This window comes from Chinchilla lanigera, unplaced genomic scaffold (assembly GCF_000276665.1).
Source record: "Chinchilla lanigera isolate Chin_1 unplaced genomic scaffold, ChiLan1.0 scaffold00091, whole genome shotgun sequence".
In the NCBI taxonomy this organism is placed as follows: domain Eukaryota; kingdom Metazoa; phylum Chordata; class Mammalia; order Rodentia; family Chinchillidae; genus Chinchilla; species Chinchilla lanigera.
The window spans coordinates 1,429,212-1,440,609 of NW_004955492.1; the positions used below are offsets into that span (position 1 = coordinate 1,429,212).

General features: G+C 38.2%; 1 protein-coding gene across 4 annotated transcripts in view; it reads right to left on the reverse strand.

The window, feature by feature from the left end:
- The window catches only part of Chrm3 (cholinergic receptor, muscarinic 3), a 471,486-nt gene extending 470,865 nt beyond the window's left edge, over nt 1–621 (reverse strand). For all 4 annotated transcript variants that reach the window (XR_001231254.1, XM_013504732.1, XM_013504730.1 and 1 more), the window contains exon 1: nt 15–621. The gene's annotated coding sequence lies outside the window, so the exon portion shown is untranslated. The remainder of the gene's footprint in view (nt 1–14) is intronic.
- Nucleotides 622–11,398: the final 10,777 nt, after the last annotated feature.

Sequence of the window (11,398 nt, forward strand, 5' to 3'; positions counted from 1 at the left end):
GGCGCAATCCTTACCTGGGCAGCTGCGCTCCAGGTAACGTCCCACGCAGCTCCTCCGCTCCTGCCGAAGCGCCCGGGGTGTCCAAGCCAGCGTGCCGTGGTCCCCGCCGCTCGGAGATCAGGGAGCGAATGTCCTTAGGGTCGCGCGTCTCTGCGCGGAGTCGCCCGCCCAGTCATCGCCTGTCTCCCCCAAAGCGCTGCAGTCGCTTCCGCAAACCGATCCGGAGCTCTGGAATCTGGGATGGCACAGTCTCGCCCCGCAGCATGCGCCCCGGGACTGAAAGCGCTGTGCCCGCGGGCAGCTGAGGCTGCTCGTCACATGCCGCCTCCGGGCAGCGGCCACGCCACCTGCCCAAGGGGAGCAGCGCCTTGGCACCACGCACGTCCTGACTCTTTCTGTCCAAGCCTTTTTCCCCCTCTTTCTCTTTCTGTCTGCCCTCTCACTTTTCCACCCTTCTTTTCGTCTCCTTGATCTTGTATTCCTTTTTTTCCCCCTGCAGAAGCATACAGAAGGGGCTCCAAAGGGGAGGAGGGTCTTTTCCTTCCCAGGAGCCCTTCCTCTGCCTGGTGGTGGCGGTCGTGGCTACAGCTGGCCCGTTCCTCCTCTCTTTCCTCCTCCTGCTCCTCCTCCTCTTCCTCCTCCTCCTCCTCCTCCTCTTTCCCCCCTCCTCTCCTTCTTCCTCCTGCTCTTGCTCCGGCTCCTGCTTCTGCTCCTCCTCCACCTCCTCCTCTTCCTCTTCGCGCTGCCTGTGAGTGCTGGTGTAATGTTCAAGCTGCCTAGTGGAGACCCAAACCTGCTTGGCTTCTGAGCATGCCCAGTTACCCCGCGTGCCGAACTGGGTTGGGTTCCCAGCCTGGCAGAGGCGAGGAAACCCGCTTGGGAGATCCCACCGTCTTTCTGGGTGGGCTCGATGAAGAGGGGACAAGAAGCTTGAGAACAGAGCTACTCACACCCCGCATGACCTCACGCGGTCCCAGTTTGTGCCCAGAGTGCCTCAAGGACAGATTGTGCTGGTCGTTAGTTTCCTGTTCTCTTTTAGTTTCCTGGGACTGCAAAGAAGGGTGGGAAGGAAGTCGACTCCTCAGGCACAGCTTATTAGTGCATGAACCCCTCTGTAGAGTACACCTCTCCCTTGGAAGAGCTTCCTCCCAAGGACCATCTGATGCATGTACTTTTTGACATTTAGTGAGAGTCTGTTTACGAAGAACAATGTACAGTAGTAGAGGACGACTTGGCTTTTCCTCCTCTAGAAGTTTACTCCCTAGAATAAATAAATGAAGCATCCGTGAAAAAGACACAGGCAGGAGGAGGTGCTCGTGAACACACACAAATGCACATGCACACATGCACACACTTTCTTAATCAGAGAAAATAATCTTGCTACCAGGGCTTTTAAAGGTCATATACAACTCAGGAGGAAAGGGAGAGGGAGAAGGGAGGGCTTTCTATACAGTACAGTTAGCTAACTAAATAAGGAGAAAATGCGGAGACACCAAAGCTACAAACAAGGTTGCCCACAGCAGTCCAGAAGTTTTCTTAAAAGCACAAGGGAAAAGGCATACATAGTAGTGTCACTTTGCAAAGCTGCAGGATGAATGGAAGGGAGGGAGAGTAAAGTTGGTACAGTATGAAATGAAACTTCTAACATTATCAAAAGTAACAAATGATTTTTAATTTTATGTTGAGCCAGAAGATAAATAGGAAAAAGATAAGCTCTTTTTAGAAAAAAAAGTTAGAACATGTGGTAAATTTAAGTACAGGTTCCTTCCTCCTTCAGGTGTAATGATTTTAGGAGAGAAGTCACTAAATGTTGCTTAAAGAGAATTGAGTAATAATAGGAGGAAAGCTAATGAGAAGTCATGTGGCTACTTTATTCAAACAATCAGGCTTAGGTAAGTTTCATGCAAGGACTGGAATAAGGATATTAATATAGGAGCTGATTTGTTTGGATAACTCTCAGTTGGAAATATAATTGTGGTCCTCATATATTTCTCTAATTTTGAAAACAAAGAAACAGTACAGTCAGCTTTCCATAGGTTCTGTATATTTGGATTCAACAACCTGGTAATTGCAAATAGTTTTTGAAAAGTTGCATCTATACTGAACATGTACAATTTTTTTTGTGTCATTATTTCCTAAACAATACATACAACAACTATTTGCATGACATTTACATTGTGCTAGGTAATAAACATAACCTAGAGATGCTTTAAAGTATATGCTGTGCAAGATATATGTAAATGCCACACCATTTTATGTAAAGGTCTTAAGCATCTGGGGATTTGGGTATATGCGGGAGTTCCAGAACCAGTTTTCCTAAGACACTAAAGAATGACTTCTTGATTGGTTAATTCCAAGAATAACAGCTAATGTTTATGAAGTATATATTCTGTAAGAGCTCAGAGTGAAGTACATTACAAACATTTAATCAAATGATGAAAAGCAGGTTGGAGAGATTGCTCAGTATGCTTACTCATTCTTTTATTTTTAAGATATAACTGTATTTAATCCCCATTTAATGAAAGAGAAAAAAGGAACCTAAAAGAATGAGTAAATTGCCCAATTTATAGCTAAGAAAATATGAATTCGAATAATATTTCTGTCTCACTATTTAGACTCACTTTTGACCTGAGATACAGGACTATCATCAATAACATAGGTGGGAGTAAAAAGTAGACAAAAAGATATGTCCTACCTTCCCCAAAAGTCAAAAGGTATATCTATCTGATGATTAAGTTTGGGACTGATCCTTGGCAATCTTCTAGAAAAGATCATGAAATAAATAAGTTGTGAATAGTTAGGAAAAAAACCAACTGGAAATTAGCAAAAATATACCAGATTAATTTTAATTCTTTTTGCAAATAGAAATAAAATTAAACTCACAAATATTATATTTCTTTATTTCAGATTTTATTTCCTGATTTCAGTCAATCTCCCCATTATTTTTATGGACAAGATAAGTGTGACATGAATGTTTGTATTGAACAAACTACAAACTAACAGTTTTGACAAAGCTGCCGCAAGTTTCTTGGTAAGTGGATCCATCCTTGATTATGGTAAGGGATTTGTTTTTGGTTTGGTGTCCTATTGTTCAGCAGATTTATCAAATCATATTTCAGAGGAAAATGCAAAGGGATACTTACTGGAATTGAGAATAAGCAAAAACAAGGGCAGTAGTAATTTTAAGACATCAAGAATAAAATCTCACGAATATTGACCTACACCTGTTAGTCTAAAATAAAGGAGATAAACTAGAGTTGGAACAAATAACGAAATCCTGCACTTTAGGTTTATGAAACATAGGATAACTACAGGATTTTTCAATTATTAAATGAAATTCTGGTTATAGGCAAGATAAATAATAATACATTCTTCTACTGTAAACTAACAACTGTAAAACCTGAAGTGCATAATATTTTTATTTATAAAGAGCAACCCAGGGCTGGGGATAAAGCTCAGCAGCACAAGAACCTGCCTGGCCAGCACAAGGTCATGAGTTCGATTCCCAGTATCCCCCACCCAAAAAGAGCAACCAAGATAATGCTACAATCTGGGGTAATGGAAGGCACACAGGGCAAGCCTTTTTCCACTGATCCTTTTTCCCTATTGGACTTTTTTCTTTTCTTAAACAGAAACTGTGGGAGACTGAGAGAAAGCAGAGACCTTCAGTCTCCCTGGAGAGGATGTTCAAGAGCTTGGCACTACAAAGGTATCAGAGATTTCAAAAGACAGCAAACAAAACAGAAGCCTCAGAAATCGCTGTGGTGATTCACTCCATGACTGAACTCCTAGACTGCATGCGTTCAGGGCCATGATTCTGGACACTTGATATAACCCAGCGGCTGAAAGGTTGAAAGCTGAATAGACATACTCTAGATCACATAGTTCTGAGATACTGGAGTTTGGGTACAAAAAGAGTGGAAAGACTTTGGTAACCGCCTTGCACATTTGGTTGAGATATCCTGAAAGGTACTCACTAGATGTGAAGATGAGGCTCTAAGAGTAATAATAATCTCAGATAGATGTGTCCTCAGAAAACTGAAGCTGGGTCTTTATGGGTTCAAGGTGCTGCATTTAGATTTACCCACCTGCGGACCACAGCTCAAAGTTCATGGGAGGAAGAAAGCAGGCTAGAATCTCTACAACTGCAACATACATTCAAAATTTACCAGATATACAAAGAAGCACAAAAGAGTAACTGGTAACTCCCCACAATAAAACATAGGGGCAAAGAAATGTCTAATTTGAACTACCATAGAAGCAGGCAAAAGAAAGAAAAAATTAGGGAATTTCAGAGTAATACTAGAACCTATAGAAAAGAATCAGAGGCTGGAGGCAAAGCTTAGCTACTGAGCATTTACATATGGTCTTGGCTTCTATCACATCACTAAAAGGAAAAATCAAATTTTTTTGTATTGCTAAATCAAGGTGTAAGCAGATGAGTTTGAAAGATATTTTGATGAAGCAGAAGTTCAGACTAATGGCCTCAAATGAAAATCAATACAAAATATACAGAATGTGAAAAAAGAGGTAAGAGGGAGAGGACCAGATGTAATATTTGAAGAAATAAATGCCAGAAAATTTTCATAGCTGGTGAAGGATATTAGGCAACAAATTCAAGAAACTGAATACACCATGGAAAACCACAAGGAGGTCCATAAGGGTCAGATGGCTGAAACAAAATGATAAAACAGAAAAATTTAAAAAGAGCCAGAAAGAAGTAAAAGAAATACCACCTGTCAAGCATAGTGGTGAAAAATAGGCTAAATGTAGTGACTCATGCCTCTATTCCAGCACTCTGAGAGGCTGAAGCAGGAGGATCACAAGTTTGAATCCAGTTTTTGCAATTTGGTAATTTAGCAATATCTGCATTAAAATAAAGGGCTGAAATTTTAGATTAGGGAGAAGACTCTGGGTTTAATCTCCAGTACCATAAAAAATTTGAGAATAAAGAGACAAAAATGTTCTACCACGCATATACTAAACATTTTAAGGTATTATGTCTCCTCAAACTGCTGTCCCAATCAAAATCCCAGATACAGGAAGTGATCTGAGATATGTGGGGTGACTTTTCCTTGATGTGGCTGGTGGTTACCGAAGTGAATATCAGAATGATATTCTGATGATGGTGCCCCCTCATGTGATTATACTGCTTGGTAATGTAGTACTCTTTTTAGTCCGTGTAAGTATACTCGATGTTGTTTGCACAATGATGAGGTCACCTAACGACACATTCTGTTGTTAAACAATACCCCTGTGGATATGTAAAACTCATCAAACTGCCCATTTAAAATGTGTACACATTTCTGTGTATATAATATACTTCAAATTTTAAAAATGATCTCTCCAGTATCTGGTTGACAAGAAGCACTAGTTGCCAGATAAAATGGAGAACACAAACTCAAGTAACATGAAATTCCTGCTATCAAAAATGAGGATATCTGCTCCATCTGAAGTTCATCTAACAAAAACTTCAGGTTCTTGTAAAATTGTGGGACTTTCTTCTCATTAAGGGAAAAGAAATATTAAACTTATTATGTAAAATGACAATACCTTAGCCCAGAATAAAACAACTGAGATTCATTTATTTTTCCTATATGCATTCATTTACTCACTTAAAGTACTCATTGAATTCTACTAAATGCCAGTACTAAGTAGAATGCTAGGGAGACTAAGACATCAATAAATAGTGAAAGAAAGGAGTTCTTGTAAGAAAAACTTAGAGGGCCTGAGTTAGGCTTTAAAGTTTTTGAAGAAAGTGTAAACAAATTATGTAGTTCTAGAGGAAGTTATAGGGATGTAGGCTTCAACTCATTATAGGGATGACCAAACTTAACCCTTATGATATGTCTATCTTGCTCAAGAAGTGTTGAGATTTTCATTTTTTAGAAACACTTAGATGTAGAACAATAATAGTAGCAATCACTTTTGACCCTATATTTTTATTGGAGAAGGAACTATGCACTTTGTATTCATTTTAATGAATACCTTAAACAGGAAATTCATGTTACTGCCTTTTGATCACAGGGAAGTTGGACAAAAGATATAGCAAAATCCAAATATAGCTGGCAATTCCTCTCTTTTAGATGACAATTTAAAAAAATATTGCTGGAAGTATTTCTTGCAATGTTGGAAGGCACATGTGAATCTGTATGATCTTTTCCAACTCTAAGATGTAAATTTATCTGGTATGCATGGTTGGGCATTGGTTTTGGGAAATCTATAGTTTATATAATTTGGTGAGATTTCTTTGGGAGAAAGTAGTGTGTATTTATGAATAGTAAAGTAGGCACAAGGTATTAGAAGAAGGTTCATATCTCCACCGAATTAGAAGGAGGCTCTGAGGTTGGAGTTCCTTCACCTCCTCATCAATCAACTCCTGCCTGTTGCTCATAAATGCCTTTAGTAAGGAGCTGCTAATAAAAGAGTCCTCCAATGGAGTGTGGAAAGTGGAGACGACAGCTGTCTCTGTTCTAACAAGGAGACTGCTAGCAGACTTGTGCAGTGATCTAACATGTAGCAGTGGGAGAAGGAGGAACCCATGATCAGCTAGTGGGAAAGATGTTAATAAATCTATATATCCTTTTCTCTTTGGTGTACTTTGAGTCTCTTCTTTTCTTTTTTTTTTCTTTTCTTTTGCTTTCTCTTATCTTCCTTTCCTTTCCTTTCCTTTCCTTTCCTTTCCTTTCCTTTCCTTTCTTTTCCCTTCACTTTCTTTTCTTTTTCTTTTTATTTGTGGTACTGAGGACCTCAGCACTGAACCACAACCCCAGCCATTTTTAATTTTATTTTAAATTTTCAGACAGGATCTTGGTAAATCACTAAGTTGCCCAGGGTAACTTGGGATCCTCCTGCCTCAGCTTCCCAGAGTATGGGGATAACAAGTGGGTACCAATATGCCTGTCTCTCTGTGTTTGTTTGTTTTGTTTTGTTTTGTTGACATTGCTAAGTATTTGCTGTAATCTGGAGCAACTGGAATTCTGGCCCATTTTCTGTCCATCTCTTGTGCTCTGTTAGGTGCACCCAGACCTTGGCCATGTTCCTGTTGCTCTGAGTTGTGTACTGGAGCAATTCCATCTGTAACATGGTTTCAACAATATAAATTTGATGGTAACAAATTCATCTTTTCCAACAATGCTTATTTTTCTTTCTCTGTTCCATTGCCAAACCTTTCTTCTTTTCAGTGCTCTGTTAATGACCTTTTCAGTCCATTATACAGCAATCCTGACTCCTGTGATCCACCTCCTTAGAACCTTAATAAATCACAAATTACCATTGGAATGCATTCTCAAAAATTTTCACAAACCTAGAAGTATATTGTGGGTTAAAACTCGGAAAGATTATATGAGAACCAAGACTGAGAAAATTTAAAGTGAGAAAATGACCTTTATCTCAGGATTAGAAGCAATATTGTTTCTAGGAAAAAGAGGACAATGCTATGTACAACAATATTTATATGCTAACAGTTTATACACAATACTTTCATGCTTTGCATGCTTTTATTTATACTATTTAAATATCTGATGGAACTAACTCATTTTGTGAGGGAGAACACGGGCTGAAAGAAGGTTGGATGTTTTACTAATGTGACTGAAATGATGAGACAGCAGAAGCTGGATGCATACTCAGTTTTCCATCATCTCTGAAGACACACAGAGGTAATTCCATCTCACAAATAAAACTAGACAGTGATAGAAACAGCTGCTCTTAAGTAATGTCAAAACAAAACGCACATAAAACCCTTCATCTTTATTATATATCAAATTGCTCCTCTCATATAATTGCTTTATAATGTATAAATTTAATTTTTACAAACATGGGTCTCATTTACTTTGTATTATCTGTGGTATAAATTTAACTTGAGAATTTTCCCTTGCCATCTTCTAGAGTGTGTGCCTAGAGCATGAAAGTTATTCTAGTTGCAAATTAGGCAACACATAATTTAGAAGTTGGATATACTTTTAAAACATCACATAATGAATCGAATAGGCATAGATATTATTCTTGATTATCTATTGAATTATTAATGCATATAATCAAGACTTCATTGCATATCATTAAATTTCATTGGCTAATACTTCTAGAGTTATTGACCATGCTGATTGTACTAAAATGACCTGTAGCCCTTTCTAGGTAGAAAGATTGCATTTTAACTTATAAACATTTGTTACTGTATCAGTCTCTACCTGTAAACCTTTCATCTGGCTTTCAATTTTGGAATTCTCTGCTCTTCCTACTTCTTTGGGTTCTGAATCACCTCCCTCTTTCCCTCTCTCTTAGCCTCCTTCCCTTCTTCGAAACTTTCCCTTCCTTCCTTGCTTTCTTCTTTCCTCTCTAGAATTCCAAGATCCATAAATCAACAGTCCTGTACCCCAACACTTAATAAACACTTACCAGGTTTATTAGCACATGAGTTGTCTGACACTAAGCATTTTATTTGTCTGGTATAATGCCACCTTAGGAGGTCATTTGATTAGTCCTTTAACTGCATCTTTTATTTTCTGACTCTACCTCTTAGTTCTAAACAACTGATATTTCTCTTCTAAAGATGCACCTAGCTACGGTCAATATTCAGTCCTCCCTAGAGAAGGCAGAATAATATTTTGAAGGCTTCTACTATTGCAAACCTCATTTTTCTGCTTTCTGCCAGATAGAGCCTTTTAAAAACAATATGCCATCCAGGGCCTTCCAAGTCTCAGCCACTGCTGATTTGCTCATATTCATGCCATTTCAAATCTCCACGTCAGCTTCCTCTGCCCTCACCCTCCGCTATAAACCCTCTCAGAGGATTCTCACCACTCTTCTCTCTCCTAGAAGGCACCTCCCTGTCCTGCACACCTTGCTGACTTCTTTCCATTCTTGACTTCTCTATTAAAGTCACTGTCTCTTTGGGCTCCCTAGTCTGGTTTGTATCTCATGTGTACATTGTACTCTTTCTCATGAAAAAAAAAATGTACAAATAGATTTTGATGTCCCCAGAGATGTGGAGTTTACACTGATACTAGTGACCTAATATTTAAAATATGATTAGGTGATTTTTAGTTCTATATTTTTGCCTTCTGCAAAAGCAAGGGGTCTTTTTAACAAATGCTCCTTTCAGTAAGCTTGTATGACTACAACCTATATTTTGTCTTCTTTTATTTTTATTTTATGTTATTTTTGTCTTCTTTGAATGCATACCAAAATTATACTTCCTTCAAACCAAAGAAAAAACAAAGTACATAAACCCATGAAATCAGTTCCTTGTCGCTGACCTCTCTGAGGTTAGTGAAGGTGCACTGCTTCAGGAATTCTTCACACTACTGGCATTAGACATCACCCCACATCATTCTCCTATTAATTTAACTTTTTTCTTTAGCTTCAAGTTTCTTTTACCTTAAAGTTCTTCCTAAAGAGACTTAGGCATTGAATTTCTACCCATGTTTCAACAAAGTGGTCATTTCTCAGAATATTTTTCTATACCAATTTTAAAACTCTGTAACCAGCCATTTGTCTTTCTAATCCACAAACTTATTCCATTATCATTTCGTCCCTATGATTAAATGTGCTGTTTGGGATTTATTCATATTACTTAGGTTTTCTTTTACTTTTGGAGTTTACAGATGAATGGAGTCACTGGAGAACAAAATTAACCAGACATATTGATTTCAAGACATAAACTTTGAACAAAATGGTGCAAGTGAATTTTCTGAATTGTTCCTGCTAAAAAGTTATTTTTGTTTCCAGTTTTGCTCCAGTGCCCAGTAAATGATATAGTGAAAATAAATTGAAGTAAATATTAGAATTATTCATTCACTTGACATAAGTTTGTTGACTATCAGCTGTGATAGGCTTAATTCCTAGACATACTAAGATAAACACAGTTTATGCTAAGGTAAACCCTACACTGACTGGAGAATAATGATTAAGAGTTTATACTCTAGTTACATAAATAATTTCAAATCCTATATATTTCAATTAATTGTTATTTAATTAGCCTTTTTAAGTCTCAGTTTCTTAAATTATCACCTAAAAATGAGGATATTTGATTGGAAAGAATTTGAGAAATAATTGATTTTAAAGTTATTTTCACAGTACCAGAGACAGATATTAATAATCAAAAGAAGATTAAATTCTTCAGGTAAAAATTGATCATAGTACAATAAATGATTAGTAGAATGATTTAAATGAAGCTAGGATATTTCAGGAGACTGAAAATGTCTATGGACTGGACAGGTGCATGTGTGGTCCAGTTGAGGTGGTGAGCCAGAAAGTAAGGTTCCAAGGAGTAGCTGATTCTTATTCAAAATCTGAACAGACGTGTAGAAATGATCCAGAGAAGAAGAAGGAGAAGGAGCACCATGAGCAGGAAGGATCATGGGAATAAGGACTTGTTAGCAATGTGTGCCATGCTGTGTATACAGAACTAGTGTTTGGCTTATATTGCCAGGACAAGGTGTTTGCAGCAGAAAGTCACTACAGATATTTGTGAATAAAGTAAAACAAAATTCATGAACATTTTGTGTCTTGATTGCCATGATAAAGCATTTGCACTTCTGTAGTTAACAGAGCACTGCAAAAGGTTTTGTGCTGGAGGGTGACATGGGTGGCCATTGTGGAGAGGAGATGGAAAGGAATTGCCTGGTCATGGAAGGGTTACTTAGGAGACTATTCCAGTAGTAAGAACAAGAAATGATGAGGAACAGACCCCAGGGGATAACTCAAGGTCAGCTCTTTGGGACAGGCATGCCACAGCCAGGCCATTCATACGTGAGGTCAAAATTTCACAGCACTTTGAAAATAATACAGTGTTCTTGTACCCTAAGAGAAAAGTTTGAAACACTATAGCTGAGAGTAAGAAAATTCAGATTGTGTGCAACTTTACAGGTGGTGTATTGGTTCAACATCAAGAGTGGGATGAGAAAAGCAACATGAAATTTGAAAGATAGGAAATTAGTGGGGGACCACATTATGGACAACATAACCTAGACTTGGGTCTATGAAAAAGAATATAAATTCCATCATAACTTTGGATGGGAAATAACTGAAAAAATGAGCAAGCTCAGTTCAGTGAGCAAATTTCCAGCTTCATTTTAAATTACTGTATTTATTTTCTCTATTACAAACGGGACATGAGGCTATATCACAGTATTGATTTAACTAGAAACAGTCTTTTGGTAAGGAAATAAATGTTTTTATGCTATTAAATAAAGAGAAAAAGTGGTGAATTTAGTTTTTAATCTGCAGTGTTCAAAGGGGTACATTTTCTTTAGGAAATAGAAATGGAGACATCCACGAAGTATTTATGCAGTGGGCTGGGGTTATAACTCAGTTGTAGAGCGCTTGCCTAGCACAATCCCCAGTACCACAAAAAGAAACAAACAAATAGAATGCAGAGGTTAGAGTGGGTCTCATGCTG